Source organism: Schistocerca gregaria, chromosome 3 (assembly GCF_023897955.1).
Source record: "Schistocerca gregaria isolate iqSchGreg1 chromosome 3, iqSchGreg1.2, whole genome shotgun sequence".
Lineage (NCBI taxonomy): Eukaryota > Metazoa > Arthropoda > Insecta > Orthoptera > Acrididae > Schistocerca > Schistocerca gregaria.
This window is the reverse complement of record NC_064922.1, coordinates 422,746,397-422,770,120: the sequence shown is the minus strand read 5'-3', so window position 1 is coordinate 422,770,120 and position 23,724 is coordinate 422,746,397. Positions and strand designations below refer to the sequence as shown.

Below are 23,724 nucleotides of genomic sequence, written 5' to 3'. Positions count from 1 at the left end.
GCTGCTAGACATACGTACGTTTAACTGAAAAAGTAAATACTTGCCTTCCGGCGAAGATGGCAAATAAGAAACTTGTCGAATCGTCGATCGGAAATGAACATAGTAGGCCTACTCGGATAATTTCCAGAGAAGATTCATCAGTAATATGTGTATGCCTCAAATTTCACGAATATAACCACAGAGGTCACCACTGCTACTTTATAGACGGTGTGAATAGATATTAGCTATATTTCAGAGTCGGTGATACACATACAACTTGCAGCATCATTACCGGCCCTAGGACAACATCAGGAACTACCCTCTTACGAACTTGTGTGTCAGCTTATTCTCCTACTTAGTACTGACTTATCGCTTGTACACTTATATAAAAATTGCTACGGACTGAGGCACGTCCCTAGGCGCTTTACTCCGGAACCGCACTGTTGCTACGGTCGCAGGTTCGAATCCCGCCTCGGGCATGGATGTGTGTGATGTTCTTAGGTTAGTTAGGTTTAATTAGTTCTAGGTCTAGGGGACTAATGACCTCTGATGTTAAGTCCCATAGTGCTTAGAGCCATTTGAACCTTTTTTTTGTGGCACGTTCGTATTATTGTTTACGAATCGTGCAGTCAGCTAGGGATTGGGGTCGAAGATTTTCCGGCACTTTGCCCTACCTGGGCAACGACCATTCAGAGAAAAGATTATTGACAATCATGCTCGCTTGTTCTGAGCTGCGGTAACCTGTGATAAGGGACGTGCGTTATCATGAAGCGGCAGCAAACTTTGGAGCATCATTTCACAACGGTGGTTTTCGACAGATATGCTGCCTCATACACGATATTCATAGTCCAATGGATGTCTGCCGGTATTTGACCTTCGGCAGCAAGAAAAGAATAACAACACGTTGATCCTGCTTGGAAGCATTTGATAATAACGTCGCCATTTACGGCACGCGCTCGGAAAGAAAAGACTGCCACACTAATCCCTTGTTGCATGTCGATGGTTACACACCCGCATCGAAGTACATTGCTCAAACGCTGCAGCAACGCTCTCAAACGAAAACTTTTTGATCGTCCCTTCTACTTAAATCTTTATGCTTTTATTTCCCCTTACATCTACATATCTTAAATGTAACGAATCGTAATTGCCGGCCGCGGTGGTCTCGCGGTTCTAGGCGCGCAGTCAGGAACCGTGCGACTGCTACGGTCGCTTTTCGAATCCTGCCTCGGGTATGGATGTGTGTGATGTCCTTAGGTTAGTTAGGTTTAAGTAGTTCTAAGTTCTAGGGGACTGATAACCACAGCAGTTGAGTCCCATAGTGTTCAGAGCCATTTGAACCATTTTTGAATCGTAATTACTGAATCAATATTACAGTATGCAGTGTAAATGGAACAGGCCGGAGTGGCCAAGCGGTTCTGGGTGGTACAGTCTGGAACCGCGCGACTGCTACGGTCGCAGGTTCGAATCCTGCCTTGGGCATGGATGTATGTGATGTCCCTAGGTTAGTTAGGTTTAAGTAGTTCTAAGTCCTAGGGGACAAATGACCTCAGAAGTTTAGTCCCATAGTGCTCAGAGCCATTTGAACCATTTGTAAATGGGAAATTGGAACTGAATAATAATAATAATAATAATAATAATAATAATAAATATATTGAATTTAAGAATGTAAATCACATTAACATTTTGTTCAGCAGTATCCTCCTTAGTTCATCGTTCTTGTCATCTAAAGGAGTGTAAGACAGTACAACAGAAGAAATTAGGTTTGGAGAAGAAGTTGACTGCTCAGAGAGAAACAGTAGGGTAAGGTTAGCTTATGAGATGGAAGGAAGGAAACAGAAATACATAGGTATGAGAAAAGCATGCGACAGAGACATTCACTGCTGAACAGGACGAAAATAGGTGGAGCATGCTGAAAAAAAATTACGCCAGTCATAACAGCTTAATCTCTTCTTAAATGTGGTTTTAGATAAGATGCAGGACAGAGCGTGCTTTGTTCCATAGTCTTATAGCTGAAATGGAGAAGAAACTGGAGAAATATTTAGTGTTATGCGTAGGTATAGCCAGGAGGGTGGACGTTTCGGTAACCGAGAAGATGTGGCACTCACAAAAAGCAACGTCATGAGTGATAACAAAAAAGGCCAGAAGACGGCTTCGGTGTATGTGTTGTACAAGAACGTCGTCACAGATATTACTAAACTACAAAAGTTTATCCCAAGATTTGCTCGTTTTTGGCGGTCACATTGGTACTTATTGAAATGAAAAGTGGCATACGATGGGTCAAATCCACAGTCACGGTGTTGTGCCAGCAATCGTGTTGTTTTCTGAGGAAGAGAACCATTCACGAGCAGAAAGTAAGAACACCAGGCGATGTTTCGTGCAAGACGAGGGACTTGGAGGAGCTGTAACTTCCAATTTTTTGCCAAGTTTATCGAGCGATTAGAGTCACGCGACGGCGGCGACAACGTCCAGAAACACGGCTGGAGGCGGCAAGGCTGGCTGCACACTGGCGACGAGGACATCAGCACGCTCCCTCTTTTCGTGTTCCTGGAGTCGGCAGCACAGAAACACAAACTGCGCCGCCCTCTTGTTCTTGTCAGACCGTCCAGCTTCTAGTTCTTTTTTTCGTTGTGGCGTGTAGAAGGCACACGCCTAGTAATTCTGTCAGATACTCCTGCAGTTAAGAGCTAGAAAATACATCGCGGATTATCAGTAGCACTGTCTGCAAATTGTGCAGGAAGTTATCTCTCTTAACACTATTTGCTTTTTAACGAACACACATCCGAGTATAATTTACAATTTCTTCATGCACATGCATGTTTTTCCTTTGCCGGTAATTCATAATGTATGATATTTAAAAATGTCTATTATTACTCTCTTTTTTATACATGCATAAAGCAACTTTTGATTTGTTTAGCAACCATCATTACACTATTGTAGCGTGCTTTTTTATGACTTCAAACAAAAATTGGCATGGCAAATCATATCTTACTCAAATCAAAATTATTTATTTTCGCCTGGCCCATACATGTTTCCGAAACTTCTAGCTATCTTTTGCGAATGTTTTGTAGGAGCTTTTATAATTTAATGGTTCAAATGGCTCTGAGCACTATGGGACTTAACATCTGAAGTCATCAGTCCCCTAGAACTTAAAACTACTTAAATCGAACTAACCTAAGGACATCACACACATCCATGCCCGAAGCAGGATTCGAACCTGCGACCGTAGCAGTCGCGCGGTTAACATTTACGCTTACGTCAGTAAACAATGACCCAAAAGGATTCAGGGTGCGCGTAGACACGTTTGAAAGAAGTAAAAAAAAATGCCATTAGATTTCTTTGCACTTTCAGTCGTAGCGCTTTTATGTATTTGTTTTATATATTACCGTATAACGTCTCCCACTGTGCTGTGTGTTAAAGGGACCATGAATAACTATTAACTTGATACGAACATGATTTTTTCAACACTTGGATACCTATACAGGTGTAATAAATACCCATTTTATTGCTTTTGATACTAGTGAAGGGACATACTCTCCTTTAACTAACGGATGTCCCGTATTGTACATTACGATTTCTATCTACGTCGTGCTAAAATTTGCAGTCATCAGATGAATCGTGGTAATTTTTTGTTTGGTTTTATGTCTTCAAGATACGATTATGGTCCGTCTGTGTTTTTCCGAACTGTTGACGGTAATAATATACAATATCCACGATACATCGAGCATCAATCCAGACAATACAGTTACAGTAAGTGCAAGTCTGATTCTGGGAGTACATAAAAGACAGGACTAGTACCATTGACCACTAGCCTAAGTAAGTTGACACACCATTAAACACTCTTCAGTACCACCTGCGATTGTTGTTTTAAGAATATTAAAACTCTACAGGCTGAAGAATTCAGAAGAAGAATAAATTTAATAGGGCATAATAAAGTTTAGAGATGGGGTTACGGAGGAGCCACAAAAACAACTTGGACTGAAAGGACGCGTAATGAACAAATACTAAAAGAAATTAAAGGGAAAAGGATATTGTTTAGTATGATAGAAAGAAGAAAAACTAAATTCATTGAGTACCTAATTCGGCATAATAGTTTCATATAAACATCTTGTTAGGACAAGTCCTAAGAAAAAATCAGATCAATAGACTGGCCCAAAAGATCCGTATCAAGAACTGTTGTCAGTGGGCCGGCCGCGGTGGTCTCGCGGTTCTAGGCGCGCAGTCCAGAACCGTGCGACTGCTACGGCCGCAGGTTCGAATCCTGCCTCGGGCGTGGATGTGTGTGATGTCCTTAGGTTAGTTAGGTTTAAGTAGTTCTAAGTTCTAGGGGACTGATAACCACAGCAGTGGAGTCCCATAGTGCTCAGAGCCATTTGAACCATTTTTTTTTTTTTTTTGTTATCAGTGGGACGAAAGGCAGCAGCTACAACCAAATGGTGAAGATGGCGAAGGTTCGTAAAGGACGGCTGCACCAGGAAGACATTGTCTTTAGTGTCTGATGATTGTGATGATTATGAGAGAGCTTAGGTGCAGTGAGACTTGAGTTCTACATTTAAGAATTGCTGTTGTCTTTACATGCTTCTTCGGAACGAAGCGTATAGAATTTCCCGTTCTGGAGGATATATTTCGATATCCTGAGCAGGGTTTTTGCAGAAATAGGAAGGTATGTATAACAAATCATGCTTATTAAAATACTCCTCGCTCTTATGAAGTGGTCGGGTGAATTTCTTGTTGGAACCCAACGCTTCGTCCCCTTCTGCGAAGGACATCTTAAAGGGCGTATGTAGCTTTGGCGAAGTCCGATTCTCGAGCACAATTGGCCAACGTCGGTTCTTGTTATCCCCTTCGCTGTCATGCGTTTGGCGGAAGACTGGTACACACATTCTTCATAACCGGAACCCAGATGCCATTTAGTTTCACACACACGACGTTCTGATCAGAATTATTTGGGTGCTTAGTAATCACTATGGTCTTTCGGAAGAGCCCTTCATAGAATACGATCAGGAAGTGATGTGCAACGAAAAATAAACAGCAAATGCGGCACTAAGCAAAGACCAACGTAATGGTAGCACCGAAGTGACAAACAATTAAGTTCCGCTAGAAAAAGTAAAAAAAAAAGTGATTGTGAGTTTCGAAGCTAAGTGATGGTTAGTGGAGAATTTTGTTACTGAAACGATACTGTATCTTTCCATCCAGTGATCGACACTATGTCCAGAAGAGCGGTGGCTGTAGGAGAGACTTCCTCCGGTGTGTGGTGTTTTAGTGTTGACTCGGTGGAAGGTATTGTGTTGGCTGCTGTGAGAGACTGCACCGACACAAGAAAGGAAGGAGAGAAATTGCGTTAGCCGTTGACAGGAATCCAAAATGATCTGTACATAACATTAACTGATCACTTTATTCCTAAAAAGAAAATAAACATAACTTAACTTGTTTCCTGTACCTAATACATGCAAGTACTTTTTACTATTACTACATGCAGAATGCAGGTTAACTATCGGCTTCCTATTACTCATTTCAAAAATTTGGATATTTGTGGTAAGGACCTATGGGACCAAACTGTTGAGGTCATCGGTCCCTATGCTTACACACTACTACTTAATCTAACTTAAACTAACTTATGCTAAGGACAACACACACACACACACACACACACACACACACACACACACACACACACACACACGTGCCTGAGGGAGGACTCGAACCTCCGACGGGGGGAGCCGCACGAACCGTGACAAGACGCCTCAGCCCGCGCGGTTACCCTGCTTGGCAGTACTGGTGCTCTCGAAGTCTGCGACCCAACAGGGTAAGACCAGTTATGGGCGGCTGGTTAAATCAGCATTGACAGGGGGCGCTGAACTCTGTCTTCCTGGGGTGTGGCGCTGCCCGCTCTTTCCATTGTCGCGCGGGTCAGCTCCTTATTGATGCCGTTTGGCGGCGCTGAGCTGGTCGGTGTGCAGTCAATGCGTTAGGGCTGCACAGAAAGCACAAAAGGTAATGTCCTTAGTCAGATGTTAGCCACAAAAGGAAAAGGGATATTCGTAGTCTTTTCGTGTAAAAGCCTCAGGTGAATAGTTTGCACATTGTTGAGACAGTAAAATAATTTGACGGAAGCGGTGGTTTTGCGGTACTAATGGCTATTAAACTTCATTCGTTGCGTACATAGAGTGGTCTGTAGGAGGTCTGGTTTGATCACTGGAATGTGACCGGATTAGTAGAATCTGATCAGCGACACGAATCTGTAATTTTCTAGCACTGCATAACGACACCACTGGGAGCTGTGGCGAATGTTCCAGCCTCGCGTTTAACTTAATGATGGCATCCACAACTTATTAAATAGGTTGCATAGGCACTGAATGTGAATTTGGGTCTGTCATGGTCGTATTTGTCAAAAATGGTTCAAATGGCTCTGAGCACTATGGGACTCAACTGCTGTGGTCATCAGTCCTCTAGAGCTTAGAACTACTTAAACCTGCCTAACCTAAGGACATCGCACACATCCATGTCCGAGGCAGAATTCCAACCTGTGACCGTAGCAGTCGCGCGGTTCCGGACTGAAGCACCTGGAACCGCTTGGTCACCGAGGCCGGCTTCATATTTGTCCCTTCAGTTTATGTTTAGTCATAACGTCGTTAAGTCATAGTGTTTGAGCTTGACTTCACGTGTTAAAAGAAAATCGCACGTGAGAGGACGTTGGCAGCCCGCTGATTTGCACCTGGAAGAGCAGGAAACACTGCGTACATTACCCAGCGTCGAGAAAGCCATTTATCGTAATGCTTGCGGTCCTGCAGAGAAAGCCTCTCAGATGCTTCAAGAGACAGTAACTCGTGGTAGCTGGCCGGTGGGTGCGAAGCAAGGTATGACAATGTCGAGGAACAGTGTAGAACAGCTGTTGACGCGGCGAGACGAGTGAAGGACTTTGGTACGCTAGAAGACTCATAACGGTCGGCCCTCTATACAATAGCAGCTACTTAAAGGCTTCAGGGGGAAACATAGATCTTCTTAAATAGAAGGAAAAATGTAATAAAAACTTGCGGAGAGTGTGCAAGACAAGTGATGGCATAATAAAACATGGAAATTCAGTTCCAACAAAGAATTACATTTAATACTGAACATGTTGGAGGTATATAAGAAACTGGACTCGTCTGTTAGGTATCGTTTGCAGTATACGATACCACCGAGGAACAATACAGCACATACTATAGCGGTTTGTGAATACAGCCCTTTTTGCACAGCGTATTTTCAGTAGGACGGGGTATGGAGTTGAGAAATACAGATTTAGCCATACCGCGCAAGCGCTTTGGAAAGAAGCTATGGGTAATTCAATTCGAGAGATCGAATTGATCAGTCTGTGTACCGCATTGTTTAGTGATGAAGATATCGCCCATGGGAAGGGTGCTGGGTGATCAAGCATTGCCACCTTGTAGCACGAAATCATCCCGTAGTTCACTGAAATAACAAAGTTCGTATTCAGCAAAGATGTAGTCTGCAGAATCATACAGAGGGACTTCAGCAAGTAAGCTACACATGTCGTTCCACGCTAAGATCATTGGCTAACAACAGTCGCGCATTGGCAGAGCACCACATGTTCCGGTTTTCCTGCTGACACAGTCCTGTTGTGATAAGGATAACAGGTGCATCACAGTATGAGACTGAAATGACGTGACAACTGGAAACGTACTCCAAAGATGGAGACCGCAGGACAGTATGGTTCTTGTGTGCAAAACGTCTAAACTAAAACCAGATTCACTGTGAAACTCTGGCTGTGAATGGACCAGCCACAGTAAAACGGTGTCAGCAATTTGACGAAGGCCGCACAGGCGTGAGTGATGCTGATCGGGAAGTGTAGATCTTGAACAATGCTATTTCCTTTTTTTTTTTTTTTTTGATAAACTGAAAGAACGTATGGGGCAAAAGTGATATTTCAGTGATGAGGAAGTTCAAACACTGGTTCTGGAATGGCTCCGTGACCAATCATCGAGGAATTTAACAAATAGTAGATCCGTTGGTAAGGACAGTATCACACTATTATATTTCTTTGTCTACGTTGATATGTCAAATATGTATGTCAAAATTGATAGTGAAATAGGGAACTTTGTCAAATCTCGCTTGTCGTCAAATAAATATGATCAAATCTAGGACCTCTCGTAGATTTGATCATAAAAGTCGTTCGTCTTCTGTTCATTGCACTGTGAAAGGTAACCGCTTGGAGCCCTGACGTCGCCACTGCTATTAGACGGATCTGTAGTGTGTGTGTAAACATGGCATCAAGTTGGTGTATTCCTTCGACTTTCTCTTTCTGTCTCTTTCTTTTTTCTTTATGAGCGTGCTTCGACTAGGGTGGTAGGTGAGCAAGGGGCACAATGCATGCTATTAATTGTGTGTTGATGGGCAGGTGGGACATGCTGCAGGCGACTTCATGTCCACAATCACAGCTACAGCCATCCACCTCTACATCTGGAAACATCCAGGCACCTTTTCACTCTAAAATAAAAAATTCTTTCTTAACTTTCCATTCTACTTTGCTTATTTTTGAACTCTGGATGCCACAAGTTAAAAAGCGCCTCATCTGTTTCGTACTTTTTATTAATTCTGTAGTTGTTGGAACACTAATTCCATTAATTAAATTATTCATAAATAAAAATAGTTCTTGTTGCCAATATAGTGTGCTAACCTTTTTTTTTTACCTTCACATATTCCTCCTTCCATGCTTTATAAATCGCTTCATACGTTTCTTCAATTATTTTGGTTAATGTGCAATGTGATATTCCAGTGCTGTGTTGTAAACTACAGTAGCTCTGGTGATTTATCTGGTAATAAACATGCAATCAGTAGCTCTCTCCTTTATCAAGAAATCCCAGTGTCACAGTTTGCCTGTCTTCTGCACATATAGCATATCTCAAGAGAGTATTTTGTTTTGTAATATGAAAAGCCACTGTACTGAGCAAATACTCAAATACACTCTCATCCATTCGTAAATGATTTATGTGTAAGACATGACGTCCTCCACAAGCAGCTCTCGTAACAAATTTTGCTGAATGCTTTTACTGTTTCGCCGAAATACCTATGGCTTCATCCAAGTATGTTTCCTTTTCTTTTCTTCCAAATAAACACACAGTGCAATTGTGATACTAGCAACTGCAGCGCATAATAACAAGATGTGTCCGCCATCTCGAAATTTGATGAAAAATATGACGACAGTGTAATACCCCGGTTTTTCGCCAAGTCAAAGCTCTTTGTCAAACAAATTTAACGAATATTTGATCATATTTCTTCGTCAAAGAAATATAATAGTGTGATACCGGCCTAACGGAGACTTGGTGACTATACTGGAAAATAGTTCATGTATCTGTGTCACATTGTAATGTAGTGCAGCATTCACTAAAAGTTGCTTGGCGTGCCATACTAGAGTGAAGCTTCCTCTTTGAACTACGCTCGGACTACCCGAAGAACAGATGATGAATCATCCAAGGGTACTGCTGTGAGACATGTTTGTGTTGGAGGGATAATAGCGAGTTCCAGTTCCTTGCCACATCTACGGCTCGTGTACTTGCGTGTGGACTGCAGCTGGCTCCCTGTGACGAACGACTAATAGCTTAAGTGTTTTCCACGCCTCGCGTGTGTGGCACCTTCTTGGTGCCTTCTGGTCACAGTGCCGAATGACAGCTCTCCGACGATTTGTTGCATGGGTAGAGCGTAGTTGATGTTGGGTACCGGTCCCCTTCTTTTGAGTTCAAAACATCAAATTTTTTTCATTACTGCTTCTAAAAGTCTTCTCGCAAACACATCATCTAATTTACTACCCGATGTTTTCTGCAAGATCTTAACTGCACTGCGAATTGTTCTACACCTGTCAGTGTAGACTATCCTTTTGCCTGCATGCGTCCATAGTTGAAATACCTGACCTGCTGGCCAGGGGAAAATAAAATTTAATGGCTTGCTTGGCCAGTGTACATGTAGATACTAACCAACTTAAAAAGTACTACTCGTAATGGCTTTAACTGTTAGTCTGCAAATGAAATAAATACTGATGTAATGTTGTTCAATACACTGTTCTCAGTCATCACTTGAAATATATGAACTTATACCCCTAACATCCTGTATATGATAATCACTGTCAGTCTAGCCCTTCGACGTGCTTGGTTGAACCGTCTGGATGCTGGACACATGATTAGTAGTTATCTTAACTTGTAAACAAGGAACGGAAAATAAAATGTGACCAGTCCGCCCTTTTCTCTGCTGTCTTCTCTCTCTCTCTCTCTCTCTCTCTCTCTCTCTCTCTCTCTCTCTCTCTCTCTACCCCATGCCCCCCCCCCCCCTCCTCCCTTGCCTACCTCCCTCTACCGCAACACTAGCAGGTGTCCTTCGCTCAAACATGTACTTGTCTGTTATGTCCTAATGCGACAAGTGGATTGCAGTACCGCCCATTTTGATATGGTAATTTTATGTGATGTTACATTATATTTTCATTAGCTATTGTTGTTTTCCTTTTTCCTCAAGTTATGAAAACGAGTGCATTAGAGCAGGTGACGACATCAAACAAGTATTGTTTATCAATAAGCAATAATTTACTCGCAATTCTTTCCTTGAGCGATAAACCGTAGACCTAATTAAGTTTGCAATAAATAAAAAACCATTCATTAGCTCTATTAAATTATTCTGGGATTAGTTATGTGAATATCTCCGGCCGGTGCTAACACTATTTCCGTCTTCATCGCACTAAACATTTTGAGGAGTTCAGATATCGTTTGAAGCATCGTAAATCGGATTCTTAGTCGAACAGTGTGTAGCTGCTAACATTTGCTCTCTTCAAGCCTCTCTCCTACCGCACGTAACAACCCTATGATTCCAATAAATGCTTGTGAAATCATTATCCACGCCCTGACACGTCCCTGGATTGTTCATTCAGTTAGAGAATGATCCGTGAAAGGCAAGATTCGTGCCCCCATGCACCACTCATTTTTAAGTGTCAGAAGTATTTAAAAGCACAGACTCTGCTGCAAAGTGAGCAATAATGAAAAAAACCCCTAACGACATTTCTCTGTGTTAGCGGTTCTTCCAACAGCTGTAGTCTAGAAACGTATGCATCAGAGCTTCTGTCAAGTTTACAAAAAGCATACGACTACAATTTTAGCTGCGAGGGCGACTCGTATCTCATGCCTTTATAGCTCAGACGAAGAGAGAATACGCGAAAGGCAAGGTTGTGGATCTGTGACCTTGTCCGGTTAACAGTATTAATCCACCAATTAAAGATCTGCAGTCTAACAGGACTAGGGGTGCTGACAGATTTTACATCTGGTTGTCTGTTGGGAGCCATCGTAAAACTTTATCACGAATAAGTACTAAGAATATACCACACCAGTTGTCGAAAACGCGAGATTTATTTAGCACAAAATGTTTCAGGACTATATTACCTCATTGTCAAGTTCTATAAAACAAATCATTACACCACATGTCCGCCTCGATAGTTGCGGGGTCAGCGTGGCTGAATGCCTACCGAAGGGGCAAGGGTTCGATTCCCGGCCGGGTTGGAGTTTTTCTCCACTCAGGGACTGGGTGTTGTGATGTCCTCTTCACTGCTTCATCACCGACTCATCATTCGCCTAAATGGCGTAACATAAAAAGACTTGCACCCGGCAACGAGCGGCCTCTCGATATAGAGAGAGATTACATCGCATTACTAAACGTACAGACAACCATGTAAATGTGTGTATATTGCTCTGTACAGTTACGTATCTTAAAGTTAATATATGATTAGACTTCGTCAAAAGTAAAAAGCCAATAGCAAGCGTGCACCGTGAAACATATAAAACTCTACCTTGCACATGCCATGTACAACAGACTATCGCAAAGCTCAGTTATTAACTAAAGGCAACTGCCCTCGCACTTCACACTATCAAAGATTGTACTATCATGTAACATACATCCCAGCCCCCAACGAGACTGCTGTCTGCACTACAATCTTTGAACGATTATACTCGTATGTCAAATCCTAGCAAATCCTAAAAACCAATATTGTGCCATACAGAATAGCCAACAGGAAACATTGAAACTTAATGGCCATTAAAGGGGGAGGGGTTGATTTTGGGAAGGACACCAAACTGCGAGGTCATCGGTCTCATTGGATTAGGGAAGCAAGTCGGCCGTACCCTTCAAAGGAAACGTTCCGGCATTTGCTTGAAGTGATTTAGGGAAATCACGGAAAACCTAAATCTAGATGGCCGGACGCGGGATTGAACCGTCGTCCTCTCGAATGTGAGTCCAGTGTGCTAAACACTGCGCCACCTCGCTCGGTGACCATTAAGGAGATTAGTCTGAAGTGGACCCAGAAATGCCTCTTAGACACGTCTGTCTTTTCATTTAACAAGTTAAATCGTTTAGTTCGTCTAGCCTTCTTACTACCAAACTTCTGTGATTTTATGGATTAACATATTACTAAACCATGGTAATGCCGCAGAGTAAGTATCGCTTGTTGAGGGTTATAATTCTCAAATAGTATTAGGAGCAGAAACTTGGTTGAAACCGGAAGTGAGCAGCAGCGGTATCTTAAATTTAATTATAATACTTATCGTAAATATAGTCTAGTCGCCAATGGTGGCAGTGTGTTTTTTGCAGCAAAGAATTCGATAATATCTAGCGAAGCTATCACGGATTCCGAATGGGAAATAATCTGGGTGATTTAAGCGTCAAAGGCCTGTCAAAAATGGTAACCGTATCGTTTTATAGTCCGCCTGCGTCGGAAGCTGTAGTCGCAGATCGCTTCACGCAGGTCTTGGACAATTTCGTGAATAAGTTTCCTGATCAAACCGTTGTAATAGCGGATGACTTCAGCTTGCCAGGTAAAGATTGGGAGAGCGATGCTGTCAAAACTGGTGCCATAGACGTGGGTCCGTGTGACATTGTTTTGAATGTCTTGTCCGAAAATTATTTCGATCAAATGGTTAAAGAACCAAATCGTGAAGGTAACTTCTTAGACCTCCTAGCAAAAAACAGACAAATTTCTCGAACCACTTAACGTAGAGGAGGGTATCTATGAGTACAGATACTACAAGGAACGTTAAGAAAGGTAATATAAATAAATAAATATATATATATATATATATATATATATTAGCAGGAGTACAGCAGGATTCAAATTGTAGAGTACCTGAGTAGTCAACATTAAATAATCAGTGCTAGGAACAAAGATGAGGAGCACATATGGAAAAAAATCCGAGAAAATCGTTTAATATGCCTTGGAAAAGTATGATCCAGTGAGATCTTAAGTGATGGAAAGGCCCCATGTGGTTTAATAGCCGAGTTAGGAAACTTCTACGTAAACAAAGAGAACTTCATCACAGACTCCAGACATAGCTGACAAACAAATTCTGAACGAAGCGAAAATGGGCATAAAGAGAGCAGTGAGACAAACGTTCAGTTACTTTGACAATTAAATTTTGGCAACTGATGCGACTAAAAAATGAAAGTGGTTTGGGTCTAACGTAAAATCAGTAAGCGGTACGGATTACCTATTCAATCACTCAGTGACCATAATGGCACCGCAACGGAAACAGAGAGAAAGCCGAAATACTGAATTCGGTCTTAACGAAACTGTAACATGGTCCCTCCTTGGGTCAGCGTACGAACATCGAAATGGTAGATACTGAGAGAATTGATCACGGAATAGAAAAACAGCTACATTTGCTTTGTAGTGGAAAGGCTTCACGACGGGATGAAATATCTATAAGATTATACGAAAGAACTTGCTCCCTTGTAGTAGCAGTTTATCGTAGATCGCTGGAGTAGGTACCTAGGGATTGAAAAAAAAAAAAAAACCATGTTATTTCCGTTTTCAAGAAGGGTCATAGGATAGATGTACGTAATTATAGGACTATATCGTTGGCGTAAATCTGTTGTAGGATTATGGAACATGTTTTATGCTAACGTATTATGGCGTGACGTTTCTGGAGAACGAACATCTCCTCTCAAAAAATCAACATGGACTCCGCAAAGAGAGATCTTTCGAAATTCAGCTCGCTCTATTCCTCCATGAGATTAAAAGTGCTGTTGCCATCGCCCTCTAGTCGGTGCTGTGTTCCTTGACTTCAAGAAGGCGTTTGACACTGACCTGCACTGCCGTTTAGTGAATAAAAGACGAGCTTGCAGGGTATCGGACCATATTTTCAACTGGATTCACGACTACATTGCAGACAGAAGTCATCAAGTCGCTCTTAAAATAGGAAAATCGACAGTGGTGAAGGTAATTTCGGGGCTACCCCGAGGATGTGTGATAGGACTATTACTGTTAACGATGTTTATAAATGGACCAGTAGAACACGTCGGAAGCTCTTTAAGGCTGTTCTTACATTATGCGGGTGTCTGTAAGATAATAACAATAATAACAACACTAGAAGACAGTAACGATTTGCAGAGGGACCTGCAGAGCAATTATGAACAGTGCAGGAACTGACAGTGAACGTAAATGAATGCAACATACTGCACTTAGCCGGCCGCTGTGGCCGAGCGGTTCTAGGCGCTTCAGTCTGGAACCACGCAACCGCTGCGGTCGCAGGTTCGAATCGTGCCTCGGGCATGGATGTGTGTGATGTCCTTAGGTTAGTTAGGTTTAAGTAGTTATAGGTTCTAGGGAACTGATGACCTCAGATGTTAAGTCCCATAGTGTTCAGAGCTGTCATTTACCGTCATGTAATGTCATCAGAGGATCAGAAAGAATAGTAAAATGTTTTAGATCAGGTATCTGTATGGTTCAAAAAGTGAGAATTGACTCCATATGAGCACTAAAATGAATCCGTTTAATTTTAATTATACAATAAGTCACACAAATCTATAGGCTGGCCGCGCGAGGTAGCCGCTCGTTCAGGGGCATCTTGTCACCGTTCCAGTTATCCCTCGGGGTCGGGTCGTTTGAGGATGGAGACCAGACAGCGAGGTCATCGGTCTCATCGGATTGGGGAAGAACGGGGAAGGAAGTCGGCCGTGCCTTTCAAAGGAACCATCCCGGCATTTGCCTGGAGCGATTTAGGGAAATCACGGAAAACCTAAATCAGGATGGCTGGACGCGTGTATGAACCGTCGTCCTCCCGAATGCGAGTCCAGTGTGCTAGCCACTGCGCCACCTCGCTCGGCTCTCCCTCGGGCATCGGTGTGTGTGTGTGTGTGTGTGTGTGTGTGTGTGTGTGTGTTGTCCTTAGCGTAAGTTAATTTAAGGTCGGTTAAGTAGTGTATAGCGCTAGGGACCGCTGACCTAAGCAGTTTGGTCCCATAGTCCTTACCACAAATTTCCAAAGGCTGTAAACTCAACTAAATACTTATGGATTAAAATTACGAATAATTTAAATTGGGAGCATCACATAGATAATGTTGTGGGGATAGCAAACCAACGACTGCAGAACACTTAGAAAATGTAATAGGTTCACTGTAGAGACTGCCTACTCTACACTAGACTGCTCTCTTCAGGAGTAGTCTATTGCTGTCCAGTGTGGGATCCGCATCAGATAGGATTGTGAAGAAACATCGAAGAAGGTCAAAGAAGAGCACATCGTTTTGTATTATCGCGAAATAGGGGTGAAGGTGCCACGCATATGATAAACGAATTGGTGTGCCAGTCATTAAAACAAAGGCGTTTTTCGCTGCGGTAGAACCTTCTCATGAAATTTCAGTCACCAACTTTTTCGTAAGAGTGTGAGAAATTTTGGCGGTCACTTACGTGGGGAGAAATGATAATCAGAATAAAATATGAGAAATCAGAGTGCCCTCGGAAAGATTTAAGTGTTCGTTTTTCAAGCGCGATGTTCGAAAGTGGAATGGCAGAGAAGTAGCTTAAAGATGGTTCTATGAATCCGCAGCCAGGTACTTAATTGTGAATTACAGAGTAATCATGTAGATGTAGATGTGATGTAAACAATTCTTTAGATGGTACAAATGGCTCTGAGCACTATGAGACTTAACATCTGAGGTCATCGGTCCCCTAGAACTTAGAACTACTTAAACCTAGCTAACCTAAGGACATCACACATATCCATGCCCTCGGTACGATTCGAACCTGCGATCGAAGCGGTCGCACGGTTCCAGACTGAAGCGCCTACAGCCGCTCAGCCACACCGGCCTCCTAAACTGTTCTCATTAACGCCCTGTATAGCCATCCACAACGGGCAATCACAAAGTTTTTATTCACAACTCGAAAAAATAAAGTTACGTAATTAATTTTTGGTTAGCTAGGAAGTACATGTCTGCATTCATCGAACACATCGTAATCCCCCAGCACAGTGCCGACGCATGCAGCTAGAGGAGTGAAAACAAAATTCTTTTTTGGATAGATAGGAGGCTGACGAGATATAATGTGCCGAGACTGAATTCATGTGATTGGTCAGACTAAACATTGTTTTGTAAATGTATTGCAAATGTTTTTAATACCTGACCTGGAAAAGTGCAGCGCCAGAGTAACTGTTGTTAATAGTGGTTGCTTATAGCCAACTGAGTTCAAAGGCTACGCATGCTCATTGCACAAACTTGTGCTACTGTTAAATACATGTGTGCCTATTTTCACTAAAGAAGTGAAATCTCGTACAGTGGTAGCGTAATTATTCACTTTCATTTTTATACGATTGCCGTGAAGGAAAGTGTGAAGGAACTTTGGAACACAGTGAAATGAAACAAAAAATACCATTAATAGACAGTAACAGAACATATTAATTCCTTAGTTAGTTTTGAACAATTAAAGCAAAACTTCCAAGGCTAGTCGACCAACTCAAAAGAAGTCAAATAATCTTGGAAAGTAAAATAAAAAAAACTCATGGTTTTTTAGATGTATTGGAAACGTAAATGTTCATTAAAATAGTGAGTGAAAGGGCTGGAAATTAATGTATCGTGCAGTTCCTCGTAATTAAAATTATGTGGAGGCATGTTTCGCTCATCGTGGGTCTTAAGCCCAGTTTCAAACCAGCTACTCGTATACATCGTTTCTCAGTGACGTCATGTTAAACCTAAAACGAAAACTCTTCCGCTAGTATCAGCAGGTCACACTTAATATTTTTATCAAGCCTGGAAAGCGAGAATTGTGTTTAGATAGTCACTACACTTATATTTGTGAACTGCAGCAACGCTTCGGTCCCACGCAACCTCGTGCCAGGCGCCGCTATGGCTTGTCCGCATTCCCTGCTCCAGCCTACCAGCAGCGCTTCCTAGCGGCCGTCGCTGGTACTACTTGACGCGTCGCCATAGTAACGCAGCCTCCCATCGCCCTCAAGCGGCAGAAGCGTGCACTAATATCAGCTTCCTGCATCTATAGACGGCTACTGTCTTGTTCAGTTCTTAAACGGTGTATGCTATTAACTACATCGATGTATTTATGGTCCTTAGCAGCACCGAAACTTACAATCTTGAAGTATAGAAGTAATTCGTTGCTTCAGCGCTTCCTTATTGAATTCGAAGCAAGATATAGGCATAAAAAGATACAGGCACTTACTTGCGACTCCAAACTCAAATCAACAAAGGCGGAGGAAACAGAAATTTCGAAATAATTTAACACGGCATTTCAGTAATATTTCAGAGTATTTCTTGAACACAGCGCATTTTATATGGCTGAATGTGTCTCGTGCAGTTAATGTCATTAACTTCCCTGTCCCACTTGCGAATGAAGTGAGGGAATAATAGTTTTATGCCCCTTTACGTGGCGTAATTTCTCGTATTTTGGTAGGAGATTATGTGAATGCATGGTGTCTGTTCTTTAAGACATGTTCAAAAGAAAAGGCACCACACACAATCTGCAGCTGTGATACGTACTATGTAATTTGAAGGTGTGTAGGGAAGAAAGCAGAGGAAAGGCAAGGAAATTATGACATCAACTCCATCGGGATTTTATGTGGAATCAGTGGCCATTAGTGAGAATGTTTGATGGACGAGGATTTGAACCCAGGATCTTCTGCTTATTAGGCAGTTGCATTAACCACTGCGCCATCTGGACACAGTATGTATAGTAGTTGCGCAGACTATCTCGGCACAGGTGCACGATTACCTTCGAACTCCCGCGGGAATCTCGAAGTAGCGAGCGCGGACATGAAAGGGGCTGCAGATAGGTGGCGCTCGGTGGGGGCGTGATTCGGCTGGGAGTCGCGCCGAGATAATCCGCGCAGCTGCCATAACACTGTGACCGGATGGTGCAATGGCTAACTCAGCAGCCTAATAAGCAGGAGATACCGAGTTCGAATCCCGGTCCGGCACACATTTTCACCCGTCGCGCTGATTACGTATAAAATTACAGTGCAGTTGACATCAATTGTTCGTGCCTTTTCCTTTCCTTTCTCCCACCTCCACCTTCAAATGGCATAAAATTCATTGTTGCTAAAGTTAAGTGATTAGCTGTGTACTGTGGCCCTCTTCTTTTTTTCTTCCTACAATTATCTTTTAGCTCGTCGAGAGCAGTAATGTCAGCGAACTGTGTGCTAAAATTTAGAAGAACGAAAAGTTTGCGAGTAAACTTACAATAATCAGAAGACAGCTGCAACGCCTGCTCCCCGATGAGTTCGTTATGTGCCTGTATTTCCTTTTCTAGAGGACCTGTTTTCGAAACTACGTCTGGTAAACAATCATATGTTTATTAAATGAAACAAGAAGTTTACTGTTACCAGTCACTGTTTAAATCATATGTTTAACGTGTTATTTACAGAGTAATAAGTTGACGTTTTCAGGATCTCAGAAATGCTGCTCAAAATGTTAAAACTCGGTTTTTGTTACAAAGAATCTGAGTGTCATTTATAATTAGGTACTGTAATTTCTGTAATAGAAGTAACAGTAGCAGTAGGAGGGCGAGGAAGATGAGGTTGACCTGTGACCAGAGTCGCTGTAAATTCAGCTGTGCTTTTCTTGCGAGCGGTATAGCGAAAAGAAAAGTTATTTTTCCTGGTTTAAGTAAATTGAATCAGAATCACCACTATTTGCATCAGGAATTACAGTGACTTACAGAGTCAATATAAACTTTTAGAGTTTGTAGCCTACGTATATACACTGAAAATCCAAAAATTATGACCATTACGAGATTGAACGGCATCTAGTGGCGTCTCGCGCACTTGACGCGGCAAAGAAAGTAGATAAGCAGAACAGAGACGAGTAGGCAATAATACTAGCGACGATAGGAGGCACAAATGGGGAATTCTACGAACATAAGCCACTTAGAAAAAAGGGGTGATTCTTATGGGACAGCTGTCAGTTGCTGCTGTCATGAGCATTTATGCAAAGTGGTCGAAGGACGGTGAACCCACGAGTAGGCAACAGTGTGTTGGAGGTCCACTCCTGACGCGCTCTGTACAGCGGTGTAGCTGCCGACTTGCGGCACATGTGACGGCAGAGTGAATGTTGGTGCCAGCTCAAACGTTTCAGAGGACGCAGTTCAGCGCACCTTTCTGAACATTGGGCTCCTCAGCAGATGATCTCTACGTGTTTCCCAACGACACGATCAGTTACTACAGTGGACATGGGATCATCGAGAGTGGACCGTGGATCAGTGGGGATATGTGGCCTAGTCGGATGAATGACATTTCTTGTTACATAAAGTCGATATCTGATGTTCGTATACAACGTCAGGTAGGATAGGAGCTATTCGAAACATTCACCGCACCACGCATTCAACCGGTGGGAGCAGTCTTATGCCATGGGAGGCATTCACCTGGGCTTCCGCGGGACCTGTGGCAGTGCCCGAATGCACCACGACAATTGTGGACGACGTGAACGTCACTGCGAACCATATGAATCCCTTCAAGTTTGGTGACTCCTCCCACAACGATGGCACGTTCCAACAGTAGAAATTTCCGTGTGATAAGGCCAGAATCTACGTCTGACTCCACATCAGCAAACATTGTACGCATGCCACCGTAGGATGTATGGCGGAGGGTACCCTGCACTACTGTCATTTCCTCTGCCGTTTCACTCGCAAACACAGCGAGGCATAATTTCTCGTATCTTATCTCCGTAATCCTTGTAAGTAGGCTATTTAGGTTTTTTATGTTGGTAACGCCACGTAGCGCTCTGCATGAAAATCAATGACTGTGCTGTGTGCAATCTGTGGTGGGTTGGCATTATTGTAATATTCGCTATTGTAGTGTTGGGCAATGGATGTGAACAGCGCGTAGCGTTGCGCAGTTGGAGGTGAGCCGCCAGCAGTGGTCGATGTGGAGAGATAGATGGCAGAGTTTTGAGAGCGGACGATCTGGTCGTGTGTCCGTCAGGAAAAGGAAATTTGTAAGACTGGATGTCATGAACATACATGCCTGGAGTCGGTGAGGCAAGATGCTGTCCCGGTGTAGCATTCAGTTTTAAGTGTCAGGAGCATTTAGACAGCACACACTCCGCTGCAAAGAGAGCAGTTATGAAAACAACCCCTACTCTAAGACGAAGACGCTTGATACTGAATGGCAGGTTCTCCTCCCCCCTTTATTCAGGATCACAATTTTCTAGGAGGTTGTGACAGAACATTCGCCACGCTCTGACCGCGAAAATTACCGTAGGTTTGATGCATAGCTCTTCTTACATGTGCAGTAGTTGCTATTGAGTTTTCTCTGACAGTTTTCTTGCTCTATCTTTTGTACCGAGAGTGTAGTGATCCCCGTTTCCTCAACGTTCTGCGATTGGCACCATTCAACGAAGGGGCATCTGACTTCAGTTGATATGTTTTTATCTCGACCGTGGTTTATATACACTTCTCTGCATAATAGGGCGAGATAGCTAAAGTACCCTAACATATTAACTACTCATTGGTGACATGGCCCCTCAGGCGTTGGCTGGGATAGATACGGGGCAAAGCATCAGACAACGCCTGAAGGCTAATGTTTTGAATACGTGGGAGTTGTGGAGGTACGGGCAGGCACCGTTTCTCTAATAAATGCCTTTTTTTTACCATTAAAATTTTACAACTTTATAAACTTGTTTTTAAAATAATGAGTTACCATGAACAAGATCCTCAATATAGTTTTGAAGTATTTTAACAGATCAAAGAAAAACTCTCAGAATCAATTTACAACGCTTAAAATTCAAAATCCCTTTTGAAGAAAAGGAAAAAAAATATACAAATTGTACAATGCAATGTTAAATAAAAGATTCTATCGCCACATGGCAATACCAAAATTTTGGTAGGTATGACCAGTGATCCCTAAAGGCAATAAAGTATTGATCACAAAATTTTTAATTAAAACAACTTAAACACAATAAAATCTGATTACTGTCGACGTACACTCAAACCCTGTAACCTCTACGATGCGCACCGTATCACAAAATATATTTCTTCCTTTTAAACACTTTACACCAAAAATATCCTTACATGTGATGCATACTACCGCCAACAAATTATAGCAATAATCAAGCGTAAATGTTATAATTAACCAGGTATGCAAAACTTTCGTTTTCAAAATCAAAAAACACAAATCAACTCTTAAGAGCAGTGGTTATATCCGTTAAAAAATATACAATACATATCTTTTGATTTCGTCGTGGTCATACGCTGTTGTGCACCGTGCTGTCCTTAAGAATCACTTGCGGCACGGGAAAGATTTTCCACGATGGATGAAACGTTAACAGGGCGTAACCAACCTACACAGCTTGCATACTAGAATTATACGTCGGTGTGGATGCGGCTCGCAAATCTTAAAAAGGGCGAGGGAGTAGATGCGCCACTACTAAACACTTCGACTATACCGCACAGAACCAAACAGCAGTATGGTGGGGTAAACAAGAGACAAATCAACAACTATTGCAAGGCAACCTCAGCAAGTCAGTAACAACTCTAGGGAGGGCCACAGCAAACCACAGAATGACGTCCCAAGCTAAATTATGAAAATACTATGGGCTATTTCCCCACGACAAGTGGAACCGTAAAATATCGTAGGAAGTGAACTGCAATTAACACAGTTCATAAGCCTCCGACTGAAATTCTCCACAGTCAATCTGTCCCTTACTACAAACACTTAATAGTACCTCCAAAGTTCACTCGTGGACACTACTAGAGTGTCAGTCGATCCTTATAACTGCAGATAACAAGTTTAATACACTAGGGGCCGACATAGGTTTCTTAATAAGACAAACAATGATTCGGTCTTTCACTTATATCCACCTTCGATCCAAAAGTCATTTGCCTTAAAGAAGCTAAATAGATGACAATGCCGATATCAACGCTCTCCTGCCAAGCTGCGCTCTAACTGGAGACTGCAGTACCGAAGCAAAGCTTACGCCACTCACAAGTCTGGCAAACGCGCTACAAACGTGCACCTTTTTAGAATTCTTATGTTCACCTCATACACCAAACTTGCCGTAACTCTTCGTCGGAATCCAAGGGCAGAACCAACAAATCACTTCTTAGCTGTTGAATGGCCACACAATGATCTCCATCGGGACAACACCAGCCTTCTACACGATGGGATCTTCGAGCCCACAGCGTTGCGCCCCAACCGACTGCTTCTGCGGGGCCCACCGACCAAGAGGCCTTTCTCTGCGAAACCGGCGTCGCTCCTCAGGCAGCGCCCAGCGCTCACCTCCGCAAGCCCCTTCTCCGTCGTTCTGTCTGCCTCGCGGCGCGCGGGAAGCCAACTCGCCAAATATAAGCAGCAACCAGAGACTCCAATCCGATGTCGGTATTAACATCACGGCGAGTGCTTAGAAGGCGGCTGGTTTGTCCAGCGACAAGAGGCGGTAGAAGGAACGGGAAAAGACAGTGTGTGCCAATCAACAAGCAGTTGCGTTGCACTGCCATGGTGTTCTCCAGGAAAACATGGACGGAGGCAACATTTGGGTGACATCAGACTGGGAAGAATCATCTGGATACGGGAAGAAGCACGAAGTGTGGCTAGTGTAGCGCAGGAATGTGTTGTTGCTCACAGCATTCTTGCACGTGCATAGCGAGCATTCAAAAAAAAAAAAAAAAAAAAAAAAAGGTTCAAATGGCTCTGAGCACTATGGGACTCAACTGCTGTGGTTATCAGTCCTAGAACTTAGAACTACTTAAACCTAACTAACCTAAGGACATCACACACATCCATGCCCGAGGCTGGATTCGAACCTGCGACCGTAGCAGTCGCACGGTTCCGGACTGCGCGCCTAGAACCGCGAGACCACCGCGGCCAGCAGCGAGCATTCCGAATCCCAGGCACTGCTGTCTGAAAGAGATAAAGTTGTTGACTACGATCAGCGACAGCAGCAGACGACCGCTACACTGTGCAACAGGCAAGAAATGACCCAAGTCAAACAGCGGAAGTGGTTGCAACAATATGTAACAGGACTGCAGTGCACGCAATCTCATGGCTCCACAGTTGCACGGCAACCGAATGGGAATGGCCTTTTTGCACGACGACAAGTACGTTGTGTTCCGTTGATACTGGCACGTGGGCTGCACCATTTACTACGATGGTAAGATCATACGGACAGGACTGATGAAGGCATGTGATGCACCCAGGAACATTAGCGAATGCTATTTTGTCTAAAACTCACATGGTGAGACCATAGCTTCTACAATTGATGTAGGTTGATTCTTACAAAGAATGGCAAATACTTTTTGGTGTGTGTGTGTGTGTGTGTGTGTGTGGTGCTTTGCACAATATGGTGACGTGCAAATCATATATGTGCTGCATATATTTTGCAGTATTTGAAAAATACAATCCTGCAACTTCGCAACAAAACTGCGCAGAATTCTCTATGGCACCAACACCCCAAGAATATTTCCGTACAGTGGAAGAATAAAAATCGAAAACTGACGATTATGTAAAGTTTATC

The 23,724-nt window shown here is 42.9% G+C and overlaps 1 protein-coding gene across 1 annotated transcript in view; it reads left to right on the top strand.

The window, feature by feature from the left end:
• Nucleotides 1–23,724, top strand: part of LOC126354769 (UPF0489 protein C5orf22 homolog) — a 1,899,147-nt gene that overhangs the window by 1,546,299 nt on the left and 329,124 nt on the right. The gene's annotated exons all lie outside the window — the stretch shown is intronic.